The following is a 19,361-nucleotide window of genomic DNA, read 5'->3' on the forward strand; positions in this document are numbered from 1 at the left end:
CAATAGAGTATACTCCACTCTCCCATCACAACCATAGAGCCCACAACTCTGTACACCATCGAGCTTATAGATTTGGCTATGGGCTCATAAACTTTTAGTCTCACCCTTATGCCCCCTTCTAGACAATACTAGACTACACACAGCTCCATGGGCTTTGGCAGTGAGTCTACCACATCTCACAACATCCTACTTGAGATTTGAACAACACTTCACGGCACAATGCTACACACTCAGTGTCTTTCACATGCTCCAGGGTTACACACAACTTCAAACTCAATGCCTCCTTTACACAGCTTAACAAAACTGAGCCCACACACATCTTCTTGCTTCAACTACACTTCACTTCATCCTTAACTTACCTTTCGACCTCACACAGGAGACTTAGATTCTTCTTGTAGCAACTTTAGCTACAACAATCGGTCAAGAAAATTGACCTCCTTCCGTGGCTCAATCTCCTTAGGCGTATCCACTCAATCTCCGCACAAGCTCGACATTCTAGTACACCAATTCATGCTCTCTACTCAACAACAAAATATTTCACTTTCAACACAACTCTACGTTTATGCACTGCACCACAACGGTCACTCCTTTTAAAGATTGCAACTATGCCCAAATCAATCCACTGGATTTCTTGTACTACCAACAAGGATATCTCTGTTATATCCTAGTAGCCACAAGGCCACAGGACGAATTCTAGGGCCCTCATAACCAAAATGTAGACCAAATTCTTATGCTTCATTATAATTATCATCAACTCCACGCCCTTCGCCTTAATGAACCTCTCTTTGTTTTCTGCGGGCATCACAATTAGAAGAACTCGAGGAAGAACGACTTCTATCTGGATTTCATCAGCAGGTACAAAACCAATGTGAAAAGGCCTGGCACAACCGCGATATCAAGTTTCGCACCTTCAAGGTAAACAACTTAGTGATTTTGTATGACAGTAAGTTTGAAAAGTTTCTGGGAAAATTTAAAATGCACTAGGTGGGACAATACGTGGTTAAGGAGATCATAGACAGAGGCATGGTCCAGCTAGTCAAACTAAATGGAGAACCCTTCCTAGGCAAAGTAAACGACAGTCACTTGAAGCCCTACATGGGTGGGCCGGCTATCTGACTAACCGGCCGAAGCATAGTCTTCGCGACTCGAGGAGTCGGACAAGGGCACGGGACAATAAACACATGTAGCAGATGTCAATACCAAGGTAAGGACACAATTCAGACATAGATGATTAAGAAACAAGAATGTAGCAGGTACAACAGGCAACAGTTCAATGCATTGTGGACATTAAGGTCGTTCGGGACCAGTTGGAGGGACTCCATGCCAAGATGGTCGCCTCGACAGAGTGACTTGAGGGCGTGTCATGATTTTTGTGTTGGGGGCCTGTTGGGCATCAGATCCCCCGGCAGCATGTTTTGGGGCTCAAAGCCTAGGTTTTGGTCAAATGTATTATAAGACTCCGCCAATTATGGGCGCGAAGTGCGAAGTATAGGTTGAGTCATAGGGTTGTCCACCCTAAGTTTTGTAATGTAATGTAATGTCATATCAGCCTACCCACGGTTCGCGGACCATGGGATTGTATAAATAGAACGAGGCTCTAAGTTGTAAAGATAGCTAACTAACAAATTAGAGATAGAGGCATACGAATTGTTGTAGCATAGAGTAAGATTCTAAGTGTATTGGGTCGTAGTAGTAGGAAGATGCTCTGCAGCTGAGTGCGCAGAGGCCTAATAGAGTCCACAATTGAGTGCACAGACCCCTCCAACTGAGTGCACAAGGCGGTGTTAGGTCAGTAACCTTGAACGAAGAATAATAAAGAGAAGTTGATTCCAATTTCTATGTATCTGCTTTTGTATTACGTTCTATGCATTTAAGTTGTTTTGCTTATCGCACACACTTATACAAATGATGAATACAGTGGTAAATATCAGTAAACTTACACAGATAAGTAAGTAATAGGATAATAACAGGTTAATAGTAAGGAACTTGGGTAATAATATGCTTTGCGCCCCGAGTAGGGTTGCAAAAAGGCAGCATCATAGGTTGCGAGGGACTAATAGATGCGCGTAGTGATGTGCGGAAACTGACGGAGCTCATCGGACATCCCCAGGGTGCGGAAACCTGGTTCTAGCACCCTCCCATACTACTTCGGGTGAGACCTCAGCCCGCGCTCCACGAACTGTTGCTGAAAGGGCCAGTAGTACCGGGATTTGTTTGGCTAAATCACCTCTGAACCTGGGTCAGGCACCTACAAGCCAACACACGACCTCGACTATGCCCTCTAATTTCTTCAAGGCCTCCAGGAGGCTCAAGTCTACAACATTTTCTTACTCCATATTCTCGCACTCCCACTTGTTGTTGTCCTCCATGGCCTCCACCATGCTCTCTCACACTGAATTCATTGTGTATGTTTCTTTGCAAGACTGACTATTGAGGACCAAGCAATGGAGGCTTTGATCTTGTTTTTCCTCTACACAGAAGTCAACAACAGGTTAAATCTTCTGACTCGACATCCTCCAAGCATAGGGCAGACAACTCCTCCACACCACCACTCAGGTTTAACAATCACTTTGGTTTAACCACCGCTCTAGAGCTTACTTGAACATGGCTCTAATACCATGTTTAAAATCAGAAAGTGAGCTTCAAGAATTTCCAAAAGAGAATGAACACTCACAGAATGAGCTTGATCATTGCATTTCTATATGTTACAATTTATAGCTCGTTGAGCCACAGATTCAATAGTGAACCTACTGACAGTAATTTATTGTTCACCTAAATATACCAACTTCTGCTGACTCTTAATTCCCAGAGACTGTCACTGACTAGACATCATGGGAATAGGCGTCGAGATTAATACTCTATAATTTATTTCACAGATCTCCAAAGAAGAGAATTTTTGCATGTCGCTTCCATCATAGACCTCAATCCCTATACTTGATGCATGAGACCACAACCACTGTCTTGGCTTATGGCATTTACAAGACTGATTTGCTGGAAAATTATAAATTGAACTCTACCATGCGAGTATGAAAACATGTGTCAATGCATTTAAAAGGGGCCAGTTGAAGGTTCTAGCTCACATTTTTTACAGAACACAATGCTCGAGGTCGAAGAGGGTTGTAGAGGAAAGTGGAGCTTATAGTATTGCATAAGAAGCTAATGGCATGTCAGACTCAATATAGTTAGAGTGCTAAATTAATGAAATCAATCTTAATATTCTTTTCCCTGCACAAGTCCTTTATCAAAGATGAGATCTAGTCATAAGAGTCATTGGAGTTGGGCCCTAATATCTAACATAGCCCATCCCCATCTCCAAGCTGGAGTTGTACCAACATTTTGTTGTTCATGCCCATCGAAGTATTACAAAAGCGAGGTGGTGTTGTTGAAGTTAAGAATTGTTTTTCTTTCAACAACCCACGTGGATGATTGCATGGGTCAACTAGTTAATGACCAATGTGCCCAAACCCATTGTTGGCAATGTTTATAGCTGTCAAATCTCTTTTAGCCAATGGGTTGGTGCATTTGATCCTCTGCGCATTGTGCTTTCATGAGCGTAGCTATGAGAGCATTCAATTTTATGCATTTCTGATTTTGTTTTGGTGTGTAGAATTTTATAATGAAAAACCAATTAATGAATAGAGGAATATAATTAAATTAATGGTTCTATATCTTCATCGGGGCTGAGAGAACTTATCATTAATTTGATTTTGTGAGCCTATTATATGGCTGCTCGCTCCTATGGTGATTCAGGCTTCAAGATCCATGTGTGTAGAAATGTCACTTGCATAATTTATTGCTTGATAAAGTCTAGTATTGAGATTTTCTTTTGGTAGATGGAGAAGTGTCAATTATACAAAGTTCATCAAAGATAGTTAGAGGCAGTTATGTCTTAAATGAGTTGAATGGAAGGCTCAAAGGTTGTGGTGGTGAAAAGATCGTTGTGAGGAAGACTTCAGAGTAGGGATAAGTGTCGAGGAAGACCAGTCCCACAAATGCGACATTTTAATTGTAATATTATTGGAATGTAATTTCAACTGCAGTAAACAGTTGAACAGCAACGACGTCTGCAAAACAGTCAGCTTTCCACTTGTGATGCAATTCATCACAAATCGCAGATGTTACCCTTTCGTCTGCTTCCCTTGTTATATGCGATGCGATCGCAGATCGCCATCGCGACTTACCCTGTTGCTTCCCCGATCATGATGCGATGCGATGCGATCTTATCGTAGATCGCAGATCATGAATATTAGCCCGTGCGTCTTAGCCCTCCGCAACGTTGCGATGCAATCTGAACCATCATAGATCGCACTTTCACCTGCATATGGTCTCAGCCGGTCATACGCTTTTGATCCAACGGCCATTATTTGTTCTTACCTTGTTCATGCCATCGCCATAAGTGTCTTTTCGCCATTTACTTATTTATGTTCCCAAAGGAGAAGGAAGATCAGATCCAGCTCTTGGACATTGAATGCTCAGCTACAACATTAATAAACAGCATGGTCGAGAACAAGAAGAATGCGCCACGTGCTGGTGCAATAAACGATTATGGGTTTCTTACAACAGAGCTGGCCGCAACATTTATCAATTATGGGTTACCACAAAACTGACTCAAGAGGCACAAGCAAAATGTATGTAAGATATTTTGTGTTGTTCATTATATATAAAAAAGTGCAAGGGCAGACACAGTAGTGTAGAAGTAAGAGTGAGTTATGTAATTTCTGAAACACACAGCAGTGCTGAGATAGTGAAATTAGTCTCTGGAACTGAAGCGTTCCTGTTGTAATCCCTTTGTAGAGGAAGACTATTTTGTAACTGTTTTTTTTGTTATGATTAAGATCCTATATTGAAACAGAGCATTGTTCTCTGTGCAATTTCTTTTGTGTTTGAAATCAACAAAAATTTACATCATGGTATCAGAGCTAGTCTAGGCAATCAGTGAGTCAAAAACAGAGTTTGTTTTTCACTGTAGGAGCTGTAAGAAGCTTATCGAGCAGAGAATTTTTTTTTTATTATACAGTCAGTATCTCTTCTTTACTCATACACGTTAAGATGGCACATGCTGGAACTGGTTTAACAAATTCCCAACTGCCACAGTTTAATGGGAAAAATTATAGTTATTGGTCCATAACAATGAAAGCATTGTTTTCTTCTCAAGGAATATGGGAGCTGGTTGAAACTGGCTATGCTGAACTTGCAGATGCAATAGCATTGGCTGCTTTGACAGTAGCAGAAAGAGACCAGTTGAAGAGTGACAGGAAGAAGGATGCCAAAGCTCTCTTTTTTCACTTCCAATCAGTACATGAAAGTGTTTTTCCACGGATTGCAGCAGAAACAAAATCCAAGGAGGCATGGGATATTCTCAAAACTGCCTATCAAGGCATGGAGAAGGTGAAGACTGCAAAGTTGCAGATGTTGAGGAGAGAATTTGAAACACTCAGCATGAAGGAATCTGATACAATAGATTCATTCTCCACTCAGGTTATTGGGTTGATAACCCAGATAAGATCTCATGGTGAGATTCTTGAAGAAAGAAGGATTGTAGAGAAAATCTTGAGAAGTTTACCCTCAAGATTTGAAGCTATTGTGGTAGCAATAGAAGAAACAAAGGATCTCTTATAGTTAACAGTAGATGAACTGAGTGCTTCACTTATGTCTCATGAACACAGACTGAGTAGAGGAACAGATTCCTATTTTGAGCAAGCATTCAAGACTCAGATGTCTTTTGGCCAAAGAAAAGGTCGGGGCAGAGCAAATAACAGAGGTCGTGGAAGAAGCCAAAACAAAGGCAGAAATAATCCTGCAAGCACAAGTGGAAGGAGCTGCAATCAGAACCAAGATGAAGGTTCAAGCAAACAACAAGCTCATGGACAAAGGTATGACAAATCCCAAGTCCATTGTGATTATTGTAAGAAATATGGGCACTACGCCAATGAATGTAGGAAAAAACAAAATGACATGAATAGTAGACAGAATGCTAATTTTGCAAATGAAGAAGATAAGAATCCAAAGATTGTGATGTTAACATGTAACATTGCACAAGACAAACAAGAAGATTTTTGGTTCTTAGACTCGAGTTGTAGTAATCACATGACTAGAAATATTGAAATGTTTGCAAATCTGGATGAAAATGTGAAATCTGAGGTAACAACAGGAACTGATAGTAAGATATCTATCAAGGGTAAGGGTAGAGTCAGTATCCAAGCAAGAAATGGAGAACAAATGATTGTGCCAGAGGTATACTATGTACCTGGTCTGAAATGTAATATTTTGAGCATTGGACAGCTCATTAACAAAGGTTACAATGTTTTCTTCAAAGATGATATGTGTACAATAAGAGACATACCTCCAAGTAAGAAGATCATTGCATAGGTACATATGACCAGCAATAGAATGTTTCCTCTCAAACTCAGCGTAGACTTGAAGGAAGGAAGAACTATTGCAGCTGTAACACAAGAAGCCTTTCAGGAACAAGTGAAAGATGAGAATTGGTTGTGGCACTTGAGATTTGGACATCTCAATTTCGGAGGCTTGAATCTGTTGCACAGAAAGAGAATGGTAAAGGGATTGCCATTGATCGAGAAACCGGACAGCCTTTGTGAACGCTGCATCTTGGGCAAGCAACACAAAGAAAGATTTCCAGCAGGAAAGAGTATAAGGGCAAAAGCACCCTTGGAAATTGTTCACTTTGATGTGTGTGGACCGATGCAAATACCATCATTTGCCGGAAATAAATATGTTTTAACTTTCATTGATGATTACACTAGAAAGACATGGGTGTATATGCTGAAATAGAAGAGTGAAGTGTTTGAGAAATTCCGCCACTTCAAAACTCTTGTTGAGAAGCAGTGTGGGCATTATATCAAAGTGCTCAGAACAGATAGAGGAGGAGAGTACATCTCCAAAGACTTTCTGCAGTTTTGCAGAGAGAATGGCATACAAAAGCAGTTCACCGCAAGGTATACACCTCAGCAAAACGGTGTTGCCGAAAGGAAGAATAGGACCATTCTTGACATGGTCAGAAGTATGCTGAAGGCAAAACACTTGTCGCATGAGTATTGGGCAGAAGTTGTTACTTGCGTAGTTTACATCTTGAGTAAATGCCCAACTAAAGCTTTCATGAACAAAATACCAGAAGAAGCATGGAGTGGTCAAAAGCAAACTGTCACTCACATGAGAGTATTCGGTTGTGTGGCATACGCACATGTACCAGATCAGCTAAGGAAGAAGCTTGACAGTAAGGGGGAGAAGTGTGTCTTTATTGGCTATTCTGATGAGTCAAAGGCATAAAACCTCTATAATCCATCCACCAAGAAATTGATAGTAAGCAGAGATGTGTAGTTCATTGAAGATGAAGCTTGGGATGGAAGCTTAGAGAAGAGAGTGAATGTGAAGACAATTGTGTCTCATGAAGAAGAAGAGGAAGGGACAACAGCAAATAGTCCTTCCTTGGTGGTTCCTCCTCCACCACAGCAAGTACAACAAACCACACCACAAGCTGGAATTCGAAAAGCCTTGAGAAGTCAAGGAAGTGCTTCTCCAAGCACATCACAGGGATCAACAATACCCTCAAGTTCAGATGGAACTCCAAGCACACCAAGAAGACCAAGATTCAGAAATCTGAATGAGATTTATGAACAAGGAGAGGTAAGTAAAAATACCGGTCTGAATTCATTATTCGCTTTGTATTGTCATGTTGATGACCCAGTTCATTTTGAAGATGTTGTAAATGAAGATAAATGGATTGAAGCAATGAATGAAAAAAATGGTGCAATTGAGAAGAGTAAAACATGGGAGTTAGTGGGCCTTCCCGAAGGCAAAGATGCCATTGGAGTTAAGTGGGTATATAAGACCAAAAGCAATGCTGAAGGCAAGATTGATAGGCATAAAGCAAGGCTTGTTGTGAAAGGCTACAAGCAGCAACAAGGCAAAGACTATGATGAAACCTTTGCACCAGTAGCAAGGATGGAAACAGTCAGAACAGTGTTGTCTATTGTGGCACAACACAAATGGAAGATTTATCAGATGGATGTTAAATCTGCATTCCTGAATGGAGTGTTAAAAGAAGAGGTTTATGTTGAACAACCTCCAGGCTATGAAGTTAAAGGCCAAGAGCATAAAGTCTGCAAACTGAAGAAGGCTCTTTATGGGCTGAAGCAAGCTCCAAGAGCATGGTACAGTAGAATAGATGCTTATTTGATTGAGAATGGGTTTAATAAGTGTGATGGTGAACCCACACTCTACATAAAGGAGAATGACAGTAAGATTCTTATTGTTGTTTTATATGTAGATGATTTGATTTTTACCAGTAATGATGCTTCTCTCATTGTTGATTTTAAAGCAGTCATGAAAAGTGAATTTGAAATGACTGACTTGGGCTTCTTAAGATATTTTCTTGGAATTGAAGTAGACCAAAGTGAAAATGGTGTTTTCATTTCTCAAGTTAAATATGTAGAAGCAGTGTTAAAGAGATTTAACATGCAGAACAACAAGGCAGCTGTGACTCCAACTGTAATGGGGTTGAAATTGACCAAAGAAGACAACAGCAAGGATTTTGATCCAATTATACAAGAGCATAGTTGGCAGCCTTACATACTTGACTGCAACTAGGCCAGACATTATGCATGCTGTGAGTTTAATCTCCAGATTTATGGAAAGACCGAAAGAGACTCATTGGCAGGCAGCCAAGAGGATTCTAAGGTATGTGAATGGAACGAAGGGGTTTGGTATTTTATACTCCTCTTCTGAAAGTTTCATGTTGACAGGTTACACTAACAGTGATTGGGCTGGAAGTGTTGATGATAGGAAAAGCACATCGGGATATGTGTTTCATATGGGATCGGGAGCCATCTCATGGGCTTCCAAGAAGCAATCTGTTGTGTCTTTGTCAACAGCAAAGGGAGAGTATGTGGCAACAACAACAGCAGCATGCCAAGCAGTGTGAGAAGAGTTCTCAGAGATCTGTGTCATAAACAAGAAAATGACACAACCATTTACTGTGACAATAGCTCGACAATAACATTGTCTAAAAACTCTGTTTTTCATAAAAGGAAAAAGCACATAGACACCAAATTTCACTTCATACGTGAATTGGTTAGCAATGGTGAGATTGTTTTGTAGCACTGCAGAACAAAGGAACAGTTGGTTGAGATCTTGACAAAACCATTGGGCAAGAAAAGTTTTGATCATTTTAGGAAATGCCTGGGTATGCAGAAAAACCCAGCAATTAAAATTAAAGGGGACTGTTGGAATGTAATTTCAACTGCAGTAAACAGTTGAACAACAACAGCGTCTGCAAAACAGTCATCTTTCCACCTGCGATGCAATCCATCGCAAATCGCAGATGTTACCCTTTCGTTTGCTTCCCTTATTATATGCGATGTGATCGCAGATCGCCATCGCGACTTACCCTGTTGCTTCCCTGATCGTGATGCGATGCGATCATGCAATGTGATCTTATCGCAGATCGCAGATCGCGAATATTAGCCAGTGCGTGTTAAGCCCTCCGCAACGTTGCGATGCGATCTGAACCATCGCAGATCGCACTTTCACCTGCATATGATCTCAGTCGGTCATACGCTTTTGATCCAACGGCCATTATTTGTTCTTACCTTGTTCACGCCACCACCATAAGTGTCTTTTCGCCATTTACTTATTTATGTTCCCAAAGGAGAAGGAAGATCAGATCCAGCTCCTGGACATTGAATGCTCAGCTACAACATTTAATAAACAGCATGGCCGAGAACAAGAAGAACGTGCCACGTGCTGGTGCAGTAAAAGATTATGGGTTTCTTACCGTAGCATTTATTAGTTATGGGTTACCACAAAACCGACTCAAGAGGCACAAGCAAAATGTATGTAAGATATTTTGTGTTATTCATTATATATAAAAAAATTCAAGGGCAGACACAGTAGTGTAGAAGTAAGAGTGAGTTATGTAATTTCTAAAATGCACAGCAGTGTTGAGATAGTGAAATTAGTTTCTGGAACTGAAGCGTTCCTATTGTAATCCCTCTGTAGAGGAAGACTATTTTGTAATAGTTTTTTTTGTTATGATTAAGAACCTATATTGAAAAGAGCGTTGTTCTCTATGCAATTTCTTTTGCGTTTGAAATCAACAAAAATTTACATCAAATATGTCATTTTTTAAATTTATGCTCATGATGTTAATTTTGATCATGTTTTAAAAGAGAGACTTGATAATGTTTACATGATAAGTTTACAGAAGTTTAGAGTTAGTTTGGAATTTGGTTGAAAAAATATCTCAACCCATATTTATATTTGGAATTAGTTGACTCTCAATCCAACTATATATGTAATATTTTCATTAGAAAGGTGGAAAAAGATATTTCTGAATGCAATTTTGTTTTGTTACTATAAAAGGTCAATGCACGTTCATCGTTATAAGAATATCATTAAGAGCGAGGATTTTCAAAATATGTATAGTTTTATCAAAAATAAAATATTCCAATAACACATTTTCAAAATATTCTTACATAAGCCATAATACATTCAATCAATCTTAATAAACAAAATCAACTGAAAAGATATACCTTGATTACTGACCGAGGTGGTCTCTTTTCATGGAAATGCTTAGAAGATTAAGATTTACCAGCAATTTTTCATTTCGAAGGATTTGCCAGAAAATGTTCCAAACTTATTCGATACCATCCAAAAAAACTGTCACGATTATGATGAAATGAAGCAGTATCTCCTGAGCCCTTGCTGGCCTGGTGCTATGTTTTAATCCATACACTCAGAACAATGCATTTTGGAAAAACATGACATATTAGAGACGATATAGTGTATGCGCCATAATGTTATTTCCTGGCCGTCCATTCTGCAATTTCAGGACTGTCACCCTTGCTCAGATTATTCAATGGTTAGAAACCAATGCGTAGGACGGTTGCTGATGTTTGGAGTTTGGAGGTTCTGTTCGACGTCAGTCTCTGTCGACATTAACTCTGAGCAAAGGACGAGAGCGAAGAGTCTATTTCAGCGATGGGACGTGGGGAGTAAAGGGTGATTGTTGACTCACTGAAATTCACGGACCTTCAAAAGTGGTTTTTTGTTTGTGTTATGTGCATGGTTTGCAAGTGATAGCAGATTATGATCAGTTGTTGGAAATTATATCTAGGGGATTTGCTAATTGGTTTGTTTGAGTCCGAAAAAATGCGTACTCGGCAAAATTCTGAGTTGATCAATAAGTGTATTTGGCATTCGCCATTGAGCGAAAAGTTTGGTTGCTCTCATTAATTTTCTGACGGACTGCATCTATCGAGATTTCTCACCCATGTTTTACGCGAGAAGGCTGGTTGCTTTCATTAACTTTGTAATCGACTGCAACTATTAAGACTTCTCAACCATGTCTTGCGCTTTAAACCATGGAGCCAATCGAACGTGATTGAAAACTAAAAATATGTTCAAAACATTCGAAAGCAGAAAATAATCCCTAAGTCACTGAAAAGTTAAAAATGTGATTGATTTTAATATTAATTAAAAAGACAAACATAAATAAAACATAATGAACAAAAGCACTAGAAGAGTAACCATCTTAATTAAATGGCTAGTTGTTTTAATAGTCATATATCACTCTTAATTAAATGGCTAGTTTGTTTTACTAGTCATATATTTATCGTATGTTTTAATAGGGATATATTTGTGATAAAATGATCTGATTGATTTTTTTATGTATATATTTCCCAACAAAATAATTTACAGAAGACTTTTAAATTAAAGCAAAATATATTTTATTTATTTCATTATTTATATTTATATTATTTTGAAATTAGATTTTGTGTATTTTTAATTTAATTATTAATAATTATTAAATAAATAATAGAAATTTAAATAAAGATAAAAGGTTGAGATTTATTTTCAAAATAATTATGTTAATTTTTTTATTTTAATTAAAAATCAATATAAAATTAATACTTTATTCTTGCTAACAAAAATTACCTTTTTGTCTTGACTAGTTAGAATGAATATTGCAAAAATTAGAACTAATTCTCATGAGCTTAAAGGTGAAACACGACATTGGTCTATTCCCAAAATACCTTGGCACAAAATCTTTTGGGATACTAAAAAGATCACAATATTAAAATCATTTTGTCTTGGACTGTCACACCCTTACTTAGATCCGTTCCTTTTTTCAAAACATTTGCCACACTACCAACCTTCTCTACTTGTTAAATCAACAAAACTATAGTGACCTAGACCATATTAATCTTATTGAATATTAATCATCATTATCATTATCATTTTATTCTTTTATATATATGTATTTATTTTAATAATAATATTTTAAAATAAAATTATAATTATTTATTTTCAATATTTTTTTAAATTCTTATTGTTTAAAAAAAATATACTTCATTTATATATATATGATGATGATGATGGTTAACGTCCACTGAGACCAAACAATGGTCTATCGGACCTAAAGAAACAAATTATTTATTTTGATTTAAGATTTGATTTAAGATTTTATTCCTATCTATATAGATAGATAGATATATATAATTATAATATTTTAAAATATAATTATGAATTGATGCATTTTCATATTTAATAATAATTTAATTTATATAATTTATACTTAGTTATATTAAAAAATTAAATAAAAAAAACATTTTGAATATTGAAAAGTACCTATGTTGCGTGAATATGTGGAACGTAGGAAGTTGGGCACTTAGGTACGGGTTCGGAAGTACTAGAAGTTTCCCCAAAATTTACAGGAAATTGTGTTCGGAAATGCTAGAAGTTTCCCCAAAATTTACAAGAAATGGCTAATAGGGAGCAGTAATATTATATAATAACAAAATTAAAATATATTTTAATTATATAATTTATATAATAATCAAAATTAATATTAAATTAAAATATTCAAATATTAACATCACTTTAAATATATAATCTCCTTTATATATAAATATATTTTCTGGTGTCTCCCTCCCTGAGTCTCTCCCTTATATATATAAAATATTAAAATGTCAAGTTCATTATCAGTTCTATATTCTCTGACAAGTCTTTGAAACAATCTGCCTTAAAAAAACAAAGGAACAGTTTTACCTATGTTTCTCTAATTATTCTTAAGAGAAAAAAATAAAGCAACTCTAATAGTTAAGCATTCACTTCCACATACAATATGCACACAATAGTATTTGTAATAGGTTTCCTCCCACCTCTAGGGAGCAATTCCAGTGTAAAAGAGAAAAATACAATAATATTTGTATTATCAGTTTTTCATATTACACTTGACAGTTGATTGTTTAGAAAATAAATAGAAACCATAATACAGTCTAATGAGGTTTCAAAATTTTTGAGAAATTTTAGTTATATTTCTTAAGTTTTCATATTTTGGGTGTTTTATAAATTTTTTTGATGGTGCTAAATCTATTTCCACTATCAATTCTACCATCAAAATCAATATTTAAACCAACTTACTATCAAATTTTATAAATAAATAAAACAAAGGCGAATTAAACCCATTTTTCTGAACTCCACACAAATTTGCTACCTAAATAGACAACGCCATAACCTGATTTTCGAATTAATACCAAGTGACACACGCATATAATTAACATGTGCGTGTTACCGTGTTCCTTTAAAATCTAATTTGGCAGACCAGTTGGTAAGCTAGATGGAGAGCATACAGCAACATCCCACGCTGAGAATACATGACAAATGTACAGATATGCAGTTGCAGTGCCATTCTGCTAGATGCTGAGCCACATAAAGAGCATCCAGCAACATCTCACGTTGAAAAAACATGACAAATGTACAAACGATGCACCGTCTGTGCTATTCTGCGATTTCAGGACAGTCCACCCTTGCCCGCACTATTCTATGGTTGGACAAAAAGGTAAGGACCGCAGCTCATGCTGGAGTTTAAATGGAGCTTGAAGGCTGTATTGTACAACAGTCTCTGTCAACATTAATTTAACCAAAAGAAGAAACCGTACAGTATCTTTCGGCAATGCGACGAGCGCTCTAAAAGTGAATATATTTACTCAAAAAAATACCCGCCTTCCACTATATGCATAGTTTGCAAGTGATAACAGATCGAAATTAGTTCTGGGAAATTCTAAATCCATGGAATGTGGTAATTGCTATGTTTTATAATTTGCAAGTGATAACAGCTCGTAATTAGCTGTAGGCAATTCTCAATCCCAGGTAATGTCCCAATTGCTATTTTTTAATTTAGAAAAAACATGCTTGAGCAGGGAATTGTGAACTGCTCTAATACGTAGATCGTCAGTCCTGATTGGAGTGAGAAGGGTAATCAGTTTCATTAATTTTCTGTTCGACTGCGTATGGAGATATCTCACGAAAATATTTTACGCGAACAGTATCAATGTGATTGCGACTCTGACTGAATTATTGCAATGGAATTCAATTTGAAGGCAAACCCCACTGTATTATTGAAATTGAATTCAATGTGAAGGGGACTCTGACTGAACCAGACATCACTTATAAATTTCAGCAGAACAATGAGTACTCGTTTTCAATGACCACACCAATGCACGTCTGAACCATATTCATATGTGCATGATGTGGCTGAGGTAGGTCTAGTTAGTCATTCTACGATAAATTCAAACAGAATGAAAGCAGTAAGTTATTAATTTCCAGGCTTGTACATACAAGTGGACCCCAAAACTTGATTGTTACTTCAGAGGAGTAATGGGAACCGCCACCCAAGCAACTTTAGCGAGGGGCCCTTTCGCTTCAATAATACATGGGTTCATAGATTTTAATTATTTTAATGTATAATATAGCTGTTGATGTTTTATTAGATAGTTACTCACAACAAAATCAATGAAATTATATTAAAATTTGAAATCTAGGGTTAATTTCTTTTTAGATTTTTAGATTCATTATTTTATTTTTTATTTTTATTTTATTTTATTTTATATTATATGTAGAGAAAAAATGAAATATTTTATCATTAAAGAGAATATTTTACATGATTTTAGTTTTTGTTAGTGACTGTTTTTGTTTGCTCTCTAAAAATAGAACAAATGTGTTGTTTGATATAAAATAGACAAAAACCTCGGAAAGGAAAAAACAAATGACACAGAGGGGAACAACAAAAAACAGATAACACAAATGTACTATATCGTAAATAGAACGGGACGAGAGACCAAAAGACCAATGCAAGAAAAATATGCCAAGGAGCCAATGATTGGATCTCCAAGGAACCTTGGCTTCTCATCGAACCATCCACAAGCTAATCAAAATACATATGCCAAAGGAGAAGAGATAGAGCACGCTTGGAGAGAGCATCACTATCTGAATTTTTTTCTCTCTAAACATGCTCGAAAGAAATCTCATAGAAAAAGGCCTTTAATTCTTGAAAATACATATGCCGAAGGAGAAGAGATAGAGCACGCTTGGAGAGAGCATCACTATCTGAATTTTTTTCTCTCTAAACATGCTCGAAAGAAATCTCATAGAAAAAGGCCTTTAATTCTTGAATCCTTTGCATATAGTTGCAAAGAGAGGGAACCTCCAAAGCATTCTGACCATGGATCCAATGGATCACAGAGAGAGAATCCCCAACGATCAGGACCATATCAATGTTAAGCCACAAAATTACATGAAGGGACCCCATAATGCCACCATTTCAGCCCTATAGTTATGCCCATTGCCTTGAAACCAATGAAAACGAAAGAGTAAGGAAGGGTCAATTTGGAGATAGACACCACATCCACAATTCCCACCAGAGGAGGCCCTATCAAAATAGTATATCACAAAGATGTCGTCCAAGTCAACAAGCGAAAAGGTCTCAGGGGTGGTGTTGAGAACCCAAGGGCCAAATTCATGGAAATGAGCTACAATCCGTAGAGAAGACAGCTTGACATCTCGAGGAATGCCTTCGAAAACATACTCATTCTAAGTGCGCCAAATGCCCCATAAAACATATAGAGGAGCTGGCTTATAGGATTTTACTTGGCATTCCCATGAACATTTATAACCAAGTATAGATGAACTATCACTAATAACATGGATTCCTAAGATAGTGGACACCTCCACCCAAATGTCAGTTGCAAAGGGACAGAGTAAAAATAGATGGTGGCAATCCTCTATGTCAGACTTACAAAGGGAGTATCTACCAAGGCCCATGAAGCCTTTCTTCAGCAAAATATCCCAAGTTAAAATACAATTATTAAAGATTAACCAAGTGAAACATTTGACTTTAAAGGGACTTCCCAACTCCATAGATGTGCAAAGAAATCTGCATAAGGTAAGTATTAGATACTAGAGGCAATATGATCATACGCTTCATTGACAACAATGCTTCCATCGAATATATGGCCTCCCCAAACCAATCTATCTAGTGGTTGAGACAAAGAGATTCTTGCCTCATAGAGGAGGTTGCGATCTCCTTCCCATTCGCCCTCCAAGAACTATGGGATCCCAATTTTCTATGCATGAGGCCAAGATGGAATAGATAGTGGAAATCGACAACCCCTCCAAATGTTGGCCAAATTGTGAAGACGCTGCTAATTCAAGATGTTGATGATGGGAGCCGAGAGGAAATGTGTTGGCTTATGGGGGCCTGACCCAAGTTCGGAGTTATTTAGCCAAACAAATCCCTACACTATTGGCCCTTTCAGCATCAGCCCGCGGAGCGTAGACTGAAGTCTCACCCGAAGCAGTATGGGGGGATGATGGAACCGAGTTTCCGCACCCTTGAGATGTCTGAGATGCCAATTTAGTCCAACTAGAACTGTCTTCATGCAGGTCATTTCACGCACTGTCCCAACCTTCAATAGCTTCGTGATCTGTTATAATCATCTTTCACACAACCCTAACCAGGGGCTAAGATGATTTCACGTTGTTAGGACATGAACTGCACTATTTCCCCAAACTACACCGCGTATCTTGCTTATATTCTTGACATATCTTAGTTAACTTCGCGTAAACAGATGTTCTATCTTGAATTCACTTAATCAATAAAATTATACACATTCGCACATCATATAAGTATTAGAAGTGAATTTCATACCCAAGATAACATATGCATAAAACAGGAAATAAATACATAGAAATGATAGGAAACTTTTGTTGGAAATAATACTGAGAGGGGGGGGTGAATCAGTATTATCAGATCATTAAAACTTTTTCAATGCTCAAAACATATACGCTACTTCAGTTAAGTGAACCCGTGTGTACACGCTACTGTGTCTAATGCAACTAGCGTATATCCAGAGATCTTATGATTCAGTTAGCTTATCTTCAGTAAATGCATCTGAACATTATTAACCATATTAACAGTAAACAGGTGCAGTATAACAGAACAGATCATCACACAAAAGCCACACACATGAACACAAAGATATAAGGTGGAAACCCAATGTGGGTGAAAACCACCTGCTGCAAGTCATCTCAATCTTCTTCTTAATAAGAAAATCCTTTTACAATATTTGTACTGGTGCAGTCTTATACCAGTACGAGAGCTACAACCCCCTTTGCTCTTGTACTAGCCGATCCATTTACTAGTACACAGGCTGCTACCTGCTACAATGCTCCAAAGATCTTCCTTAGCTTTTGTACTAGCTTAGATACTAGTACGTAGGTGCTTGCCTACAGTCTTCTCTCCTCTAGGTACCACGTTTCATCAATTTTCAGACTGGATACACTGAAGCACAACACATAATCTGAAAGGCCACTTTTCATCCAATTTTCATACTGGACCCATAACTATCATTGAAGCTCAAAACAATCATCAAACTCTGAATCACTGAAACCCTGTTAACAACACCGTCACCAGAACACAGAGCAGACACAGAACTCTGTAATAACCATCAGACCCATCTGCAACTTCAAATGTCAAGCTTTACAATGTATACGCTACTTCGATGAATCAAACCCGCGTGTATACGCGCTTTTGCCAAAGACAACCCGCGTACAGATCTAAAAATAATTTCTCATAACTTGCAGCTGTACCAGACATCTGTTATACTCATAACACTTATAGAACAATACATGCGTCAGTATGTAGATCTAGAATAAGCATCATAAAGATAGTTCATTTCAAACCATTTGATCCTGATCTCTCCTTAGATCTTGTTCTCCATCAACCGGTGAGATCTCTCCTTAGCTCAGATCAAGCAATGCATCATCAACCCATAACCTGCATACTGGATCTAATACTTCATCAGATATTCAAGACATTTCAGATACCCTTGCCTAATGATTTTCTTCTCCTTATATAGCCTTAGGCCTTGTTCAATACCAAGAGCCAAAGCCATAGAAATCCAATACCATCAACTTCAAAACTAGGGATCAACACGTCCGTCGAGACACCAAGGTCCAAAACCATAGGCACAACTTCCAAGGAATAACCGCCATGGACCAAAGATAAGATTTCCACATACACGCGCTTTTACTGAAGCCAACCTGCGTGTACACGCGACTTGGGCTTAATGAACCTGCGTGTATGAACTTTCTCTTCTTCTTATAGTCTGATCATCAATTCCTTGCTGCTGACCTTCTGTACTATGATTTGTCATCAGTGTGGTTTGCCATCAAGGACAACACTTATCTCATAATGCCAACAATCTCCCCCTTTGGACTTGATGGAAAAGCTAACTTGTCACACTTAGAACTATCATCTGATTCCTTTGAGCTGTCCTCCATCAGTCACATCTGATATCTCTTCTGAAGATTCATCCAGTTATACATAAGTGAGATATTCTTCTGTGAGAGGGTTGCCATCAAGTACAACACATGCATCATAATGCCAACAATCTCCCCCTTTGGACTTGATGGCAACAACACCAAATCACTCTCCCCCTTTGACATCAAGGGCAAAGGGTGGACCAAGATATTCTCTTCCTTTGCTGAATCATTCCACTGTCCATACTCCCCCTGAGTACCTACTGAAATCTCTGAATATTCTCCCCCTTTGTATATGCCAAGGTGTACCAATCTGTCCATGCTCCCTCTGAGTACATGCTGAATCTCTGTACCGCTGAAGTGTGCTGTTCATGCTCTTCCTGACTGTAGGCAAGATCTGCAAAAGATGTTCTTCAAGAAGAACATGACTCTATATATCATAAAAGACCTTCCTATCACCAAAGACTCATACATACATCCATCTCTCAACTAAGTGAGGATATACAAAAATTGACTCATCCACCCAACCAAGTGGGGATACATCAAAAGTTTACATATGACAACCAATCATATTGCATCAATCATCCCAGGCATAGTGGGGAAACCAAAATAGGCCGTTACATGACCTTGACACCATGAAAGAGATACCACAAAAGAGATATATGACATAGAGACGTAAGAACTAGACCAAGACTTATGAAAGTCACCAGCAGCATCTGATAATCACCATTCAGATCAGC

General features: G+C 37.9%; 1 pseudogene; it reads right to left on the reverse strand.

Moving 5' to 3' along the window:
- Nucleotides 1–664: 664 nt before the first annotated feature.
- Nucleotides 665–19,361, reverse strand: part of LOC149256284 (uncharacterized) — a 170,532-nt pseudogene continuing 151,835 nt past the window's right edge.

The sequence above is a fragment of the Pinus tabuliformis genome, chromosome 7 (assembly GCF_031772625.1).
Source record: "Pinus tabuliformis cultivar Carrire ecotype Pingquan chromosome 7, CPIR1, whole genome shotgun sequence".
Lineage (NCBI taxonomy): Eukaryota > Viridiplantae > Streptophyta > Pinopsida > Pinales > Pinaceae > Pinus > Pinus tabuliformis.